The sequence below is a fragment of the Myxocyprinus asiaticus genome, chromosome 4, assembly GCF_019703515.2.
Source record: "Myxocyprinus asiaticus isolate MX2 ecotype Aquarium Trade chromosome 4, UBuf_Myxa_2, whole genome shotgun sequence".
NCBI lineage: Eukaryota > Metazoa > Chordata > Actinopteri > Cypriniformes > Catostomidae > Myxocyprinus > Myxocyprinus asiaticus.
The window spans coordinates 7,308,380-7,316,480 of record NC_059347.1 but is presented as its reverse complement, the minus strand read 5'-3'; the positions used below and the strand labels follow the sequence as shown (position 1 = coordinate 7,316,480).

The following is an 8,101-nucleotide window of genomic DNA, read 5'->3' as shown; positions in this document are numbered from 1 at the left end:
AAACAAAACTTCAGTTTTGTGCAACAATGTGTCAAATATCTATGCCCTTCATGCAAAAAAAAACTCAGCTGTAACTTCCAGTTCATTCATCAAACAGGAAATGGATGTGCAATGCCTTGTGCTCTCTTGTATGCCACACAATGACAAATATAGTAGATCATCATGGTATTCTATGCACATAGAAAATTTGAATACTGTGCCAAGGATACATAATATGAACTTCAGTAATAATATGGTAGTATGTTTTTCCGAACATGGATTTTCTGAGATATCAAATTAGAGGCTCTGACAACATGACATTCTCCCATTATAATTTGTCATGTGGTCATGTAAACTGAACAAAGTTAGTTAAACACATGAGAAGACAAGTCAACCATGGCAGATTAAACCAGACATGTGTAGGTTTATTCAGTAGGCTGACTTGTATTCAAGTAATTATTAAAAACAGGCCAGCCAGAGAACAGAGCAGTATTTAGGTTTAAACGATCTGAGAGGAATGACAATAGTAACCAGTCATGGGAATTCAAGGGGAGCAGGAAAAAAAGAAACACAGCTTTTGTACATGTATCATCTCCGATTCAACTAGTATAATACTAGTCAGGCCTCACAAATAAGGCAAGAGTCTAGCCAGACAATACATTTCAGGTTTGAACAAGTTTTGTTTTTCAGTGGTTTGTGTTGTATAAACAGTTTAAATAACCATCTTGAGCTCATTGTACAGAACCAGCAAAAAGGCTCTGCCCGTGCCTCTGAGCACGTTGGACCAGGCATCCTTAAAAAAGGCCTTGCCACCCTCATCACGTGAAATCTTCCTCCAGCAGTCAATAGTTCTGCTGTACATTATGTCAGCTAAAAAAAAAATAAAAAAGTATAAAGAGTTAAATACTTGCCTCCCACACCTTTCAATTCTTTTTAATGACTATTCCCAATGATTCCTGATTAGTGGAGAGGGGATTTTAAAAATAACTAAGATCCTGAAGTCAAAATAATACATTTCAATCCAATTTATTATATTAAGAGTTGAGCAAGGAATTTTCTTACTTCCATGTCTACTAGCTTTGAGGCCATCTACATGCTAGTGTATGATTAAAATTGTATTAACTTTTAGCAGATATACGCTAAAAATGTATATTTTAAAATGTATAGTCTCTCTCTTCTGGGAAAATAGATGAAAAAATATTGATTATGTGCCTTGCACTCCATTTTTGTCCAATAAGATGCTCTAGAATGAGAAATGTCCTACCCCTAACACCCAGTCTACACTGGACATGAGTGGCACGTCAGGTCAAAAGCAAATAGCTCCAATTATATAGCGCCGTACCATGACCGTGAATCAGAAAACTAACATTCCATTATCAGCAGCCATATCACCCAGCATCTCTTGCCTGGTTGCCCACTAAATCTCAACAGGGTTGAGCCTGGTCAGTACCTGGATGGGAGACCTCCTGGGGAAAACTAAGGTTGCTGCTGGAAGAGATATTAGGGAAGCCAGCTGGGGGTGCTCACCCTGCGTTCTGTGTGGGTCCTAATGCCCCAGTATAGTGACGGGGACACTATACTGTAAAAAAGCACCGTCTTTTGGTTGAGATGTTAAACCGAGGTCCTGACTCTGTGGTCATTAAAAATCCCAGGGCACTTCTTGTAAAGAGTAGGGGTGTAACTCTGGTGTCCTGGCCAAATTCCCCCCACTGGCCCTTATCTAACATGGCCTCCTAATAATCTCCATCCCTGAATTGGCTACATCACTCTACTCTCCTCTCCACCAATAGCTAGTGTGTGGTGGGCGTTCTGGCGCACTATGGCTGCTGTTGCATCATCCAGGTGGACGCTGCACACTGGTGGTGGGTGAGGTGATTCCCCCTATACTATGTAAAGCGCTTTGAGTGCCTAGAAAAGTGCTATATAAATGTAAGGAATTATTATTATTATTATTATTATTATTATTATTATTATACAACATTACAGTAACATTAATGACTACATTCAGTTTCCTTAAAGGGATAGTTCACCCAAAAATGAAAATACTCTCATCATTTACTCATCCTTATGCCATCCCAGATATGTATGATTTTCTTTTACCTGCTGAACTTAAATTAAGATTTTTAGAAGAATATCTCAGCTCTTTTGGTCCATACAATGCAAGTGAATGGGTGCTAAAATTTTGAAGCTCCAGAAATCACATAAGTCAGCATAAAAGTAGTCCATATGACTCCAGTGCTTAAATCAGTGTCTTCTGAAGCGATATGATATGCGTGGGTGAGAAACAGATACATCAAGTCCTTTTTTACTATAAATACTCTATAGAATTTCTAGCAAAAAGGGACTTAAATATTTATCTGTTTCTCACCCATATCTATCAAATCACTTCTGAAGATATGGATTAAAACACTGGAGTCATATGGGTTACCTTTATGATGGCTATATGTGCTTTTTGGAGAGTCAGAATTTTGGCACCCATTCACTTGCATTGTATGGACCTACAGAGCTGAGATATTCTTCTAAAAATCTTTGTGTTCAGCAGAAGAAAGTCATACACATCTGGGATGGCATGAGGGTGAGTAAATGAGAGAATTTATCAATTTAAGGACACATATGCAAATAGAGAAAATTACAACATTACAACATTAAACATAATAATAATAATAATAAACTTTATTAAAAGTAGCTTCTCGAGGTGCTTTACATAGTTAAAATTAACATAAGAAAACAAAACATAAAGCTTAATTAAATGTATAAACATGCACATCAAAATACAATTCATAATAAATCAGAAACACAAAACATGCATATAAGAATACAAAACATAAGAATGTATGAAAATGTATAAACATGCATATCAAAAATACAACTAATAATAAATCAGAAAACAAAACTAAAAAAACTAAAGTAAATCTAACCTGAAGAAGTATGTTTTTAGATAAGATTTTAAAATGCCTAAAGTCTCGAATATCAACTGGAAGTGAATTCCACAATTTAGGAGCATAAGATGAAAAAGCTCTGTCGCCCATGGAACGCAAACATGTTTGAGGGACAGCCAAAAGACCAGATTGGGAGGAGCGCAGATTACGCTTCGGGGTGTATACTGTTAAAAGATTGGACAAATACTGAGGAACCAGACCATGCAGTGCTTTATATATTAGCATAAGTATTTTAAAATCAACACGAAACATGACAGGGAGCCAGTGCAAGGATTCCAAAATAGGAGTAATATGGTCATTTGTTCTGGTCCTAGTCAGGATCCTAGCTGCCGAATTTTGTACATATTGCAATTTGTTATGTGTGGATTTAGAGACCCCAACAAGAAGTGCATTACAATAGTCAATGCGGGGAAAGACAAAGGTGTTGATCAGCTTGTCAGCCAGAGAAAAAGATAGCACAGGGTGTAATCATGCAATATTATTGGACATCATTCAGTTTACTCAAGGCCTCATATGCAATTAAAGTAAAAAGCAACATCTACAAGATAACTTCAACTAAAGTTCCCCAAACTAAACAATGATACCAGTAAAATGACACTTTTATCTTATAGAAATAATAAATAATATAGTTTTCCTGCAATGAAAGCATTTTATTTCAATAGTGGCCACATAGTGATTTGGCAGTTGTCAATGCTTTGAGCGCATTTGACTCGAGACCGAAGAGCTATTGTAAGAAAGCTGTCATTTGCTTATGTGGGAGGTTGAGGGTGTTGGATCTTACCTCCTTTGCATCCAGACATCATCATCATACGCCGACAAACTGTATCGAAGGGATAGGATGCAAGACCAGCAAAAGCAGTGACAGTTTGAGCAATCGTCCAGCTCACCACTGTGGGTGTTCTTGGGGTCGGGTAGCATGCCTATAAAACATAGACATGTTATGTTTGTTTTTAACACCTTGTCAGCTTCTATAGCTATTTAAAAGTCAAAATCTCAAAATGCTTGATTGTGCATGGGACAGCATGCAAAATAACAGTATACGCTAGCCTTGAGGTGGGTCATCCCCTTTTGGATGCTGCAATGTTATAGAAATAGATTTTTCTAGGCCACTGATATGACTAGAGTGTACATCATTTTAAACATCTGTCAAAAGTAGTATTCATTTCTTTAGGTGTATAAGAGATTTTGTACAAAATATTCCACCATTAAAGTAAACATCTTTTTACCTTACCTATGAACAGCTTTATGCCAAACTTATGGCACATAGACAGTACAACTTAAAGTGATTTAAAAAAAAAAAAGCAACTGATCTTAGCCCTATAGTAAAACCACTCAAACCCACCTTTGGCAGTATCACAGATACCGAAGTAGGCCACTCTATAGATGATGATACCTTGCACAGACACATTGAAGCCCTGATACAAACCCTTCAGATCATCAGACTTGAAGATCTTCACTAAACAGTTGCCAAGGCCAGAAAACTCTCGCTCCGCATCAGCCTTTCCGACGTCAACAGCCAAACGGGTTCTGGCAAAGTCAAGGGGGTAGATGAAGCACAGCGAGGTGGCTCAGGCAGCAACACTAGAGGTAAGTTTACCAGCGAAGTACCTCCAAAACTGGGTGCGCTTGTCAACGCCATCTAGAAAGACCTTCTTGTACTTATCTTTGAAGGCAAAGTTGAGGGCCTGTTTTGGGAAGTACCTGATGACATTGGCCAAGTTGCCCCTCCAGAAGGATAGGAAGCCCTGCTCCTTGGGAATACATACTATGCAGTCAATAATACCTTTGTATTGTTTGTCTGCTGTGATCTGCTTGCTGGCATGCTGGACCTGCAAGAATTTTGTAAAGAACCATTTAAATTTAAAATACAAATAAAAGGTACATATATGAAAAAGGTTATTAACTCTGCAATTAGCCTAGTTCTCAGCATGACATTTGAGTCCTTTAAAAAGTTGTCAGTTAGCATGAACAATTTTGAAGACTCTTCTTCAAAACTTAATGAAATGGCTTGATGAGAACTTGTCTTTCCTGTTGATGCATTTGCTATTAAAACAGGAAGTTGGGCGGGACATGATGTGCTAGTTTTTTGAAAAAATGGTTGATAGCTTTAAATTGTATTACTTGCTGTTGCTAGTCAGAAATAAATGTTATGGACCCTTTCATGGAAGTAAACGTTTGCAGGGTAAACTTTGATGGTTGTGAATGGGAGCGAATGGGAGATCACGTTAAATAGAATTTTTGCTTACGCATTTGCTTCATCAAAAGAAAAACGGCATTATTACGTTTCCACAGCTTTCTAAATAAAGACAAAAATAGACAGTGGGGGATTACGACAGTTAAAATAGAGAAGATGACAAATTAACGGTCACTCTCTCAGCAGCTGTGTTAGAAACCTCATTGCATCTGTGGTAACTCGTTTTTTTTTTTTTTTACTTTTTGCGGGGTAATATAATACAAAGTATAATGTTAAACATTTACTCTAAATAATAAAAAGAAAATTGCACCAAAAAAAAGTTTGCTAGATTTACGCTGCTAAATAAAGCGGATGCATAATCACAGTCTGTGAGAAGGGATACACTGGGGGAGGGGACCAGAGATTACAGGTCGACCGACGGATTTTGTCGATACCAAATAACTAAGGTGGTGAGAAATGCCGATAACAGCTTAATCGGCCAATAGTTTTGAAAATCGATTCATAGAATGTCAAAAAAAAAAAAATCGTATACTTTCCTTACTATGACGGGCACAGACAAAGAGTCCAAAATGAATAAAATCCCAGATGCAGTTTATTGTTCAACCAAAATCTCAAAAATAACCAGAAGAAAATAAAATTATTTGTGCATAATGCAGGACTTTTAAGTATAAAGAAGCACGAAAAACACCAAGGACACTTATTTTGAAATGACAAAATGAAAAAAAAAAATATATATATATATATATATATATATATATATATATATATATATCGGCAACTATCGGCATGGATTTTATCTGATAACCGATTGTTCCAAAAAGTATTTGTCAACACAGATTAATCGGTAAAACCAATATATCGGTCTACTTCTACCAGAGATCTTCTATGAGATAATCTCCATGTTTTTACCATAGGACTAGGGAGAGCATAATAGTCAACTAGCGTGTTATGACAGCAAGTCACCGTTTGCAGACGCCATACAAATTAACGGGGAGAGCCATAAACTGACACCTACCTGTCACAAAATTGTCAATGTCTCCTTTTATAAAACAGCAATTTTATCATAGTAAATTCCACAGTTCATTCCGAAAGGATTGTTTACTGTAAAACATGTTGTAGATTAGCAAACAGGCAGTCAATTAATTAAGTGATAAGCCGTTTCCTCAAAAAAGCACTTTATTCAGCACACTGAAGCATCTCCAATGACCTTGTATCCTCACCAGTGTACTGCCCATAGAATGTCTATGGGACCACCGCTTTATGCATTGCTTTGCTAACCTTGTAAGCAGATTAAAATGGTTCAAGGAACAAAAAACCCCCCGAATATGAACAAATTTAACCGAAAACAAGAAGTCCCATACAATTGTTCCAGAGGCGAAAACGTTATTTTTAAATGCTGATAACTGGTTAATTTCACTCCAATACTTTTTTAATGAAACCAAAGACTAAATTGTTTATCACAGTAAATTTTAGGAATTACACCACATCCTGTTGCCCCCCAAAAAATGGGGCTTCACTGTTTTTAGTAGAACAAAGCACGTGCTCTGATTCTGAAGGAAACTGCTGCATCACACATTCCTTTGCCTAAATGCACATTGTAGATGTGGCCTTCCATGACATGCTGAAGACCTTTTTGGCAAATACTGTGCATACACTGATCAGCCACAACATTAAAACCACTGACAGATGAAGTGAATAACATTCATTATCTCGTTACAATGGCACCTGTCAAGGGGTTAGATATTAGGCAGCAAGTGAACAGTCAGTTCTTGAATTTCATGTGTTGGAAGCAGGAAAAATGAGCAAGCGTAAGGATCTGAGTGACTTTGACAAGGACCAAATTGTGATGGCTAGACGACTGGGTAAGAGCATCTCCAAAACAGTAGGTCTTGTGGGGTGTTCCCGGTATGCAGTGGTTAGTACCTACCAAACGTGGTCTAAGGAAGGAGAACCGGTGAACCGGTGACAGGGTCATGGGCACCCAAGGCTTATTGATGCGCATGGGGAGCGAAGGCTAGCCCGTCTCGTCCGATCCAACAGAAGAGCTACTGGAGTACAAATTGCTGAAAAACCTATTACTGGCCATGATAGAAAGGTGTCTATCACACAGTGCATCACAGCTTGCTGCATATGGGGCTGCGTAGTCGCAGACCTGTCAGAGTGCCCATGCTGACCCGTCCACCACCAAAAGCACGTACAATGGCCACGTGAGTGTCAGAACTGGACCATGGAGCAATGGAAGATGGTGGCCTTGTCTGATGAATCACGTTTTCTTTTAGATCACGTGGATGTGTGCGCGTCGTTTACCTGGGGAAGAGATGGCAGCAAGATGCACTATGGGAAGAAGGCAGACCAGCAGAGGCAGTGTGATTGTTGCAGACTACATACACCCCTTCGTGGCAACGGTATTACCTGATGGCAGTGGCCTCTTTCAGCAGGATAATGCGCCCTGCCACATTTCAAAAATTGTTCAGGAATGGTTTAAGGAACATAACTGAGTTCAAGTTGTTGATTTGGCCACCAAATTCCCCAGATTTCAATCTGATTGAGCCTCTATAGGATGTGCTGGACCAACAAGTCCAATCCACGGAGGTCCCACCTTGCAACTTACAGGACTTAAAGGATCTGCTGACTCTCTCGATGGGAGCAACAGCTGTCTTGCAGTCTTGGAAGCTTCCTGTGCACAAACAATACAGCAACAAGTAATACGATAATAATAATTTTACAAATCTTACTCCACACATGCAAATCTTTTAGGCACTATTTTACCTTCAAACATTTCTATCACAATGGCTATATTCAGAATATTATACAACTGTTCCACCTTTACTATTTCTGAAGTGTATAATATGTATACTCTATTTATTTTTTTCTCCCCTTTTCTCCCCAATTTGGAATGCCCAATTCCCAATGCTCTCTAAATCCTTGTGGTGGCGTAGTGACTCGCCTCAATCCGGGTGGCGGAGGATGGATCTCAGTTGCCTCCGCA

At 38.6% G+C, this 8,101-nt stretch overlaps 1 pseudogene; it reads right to left on the bottom strand.

Annotated features, from left to right (window-relative positions):
- Nucleotides 1–691: 691 nt before the first annotated feature.
- Nucleotides 692–7,891, bottom strand: LOC127436722 (ADP/ATP translocase 2-like; annotated as a pseudogene).
- Nucleotides 7,892–8,101: the final 210 nt, after the last annotated feature.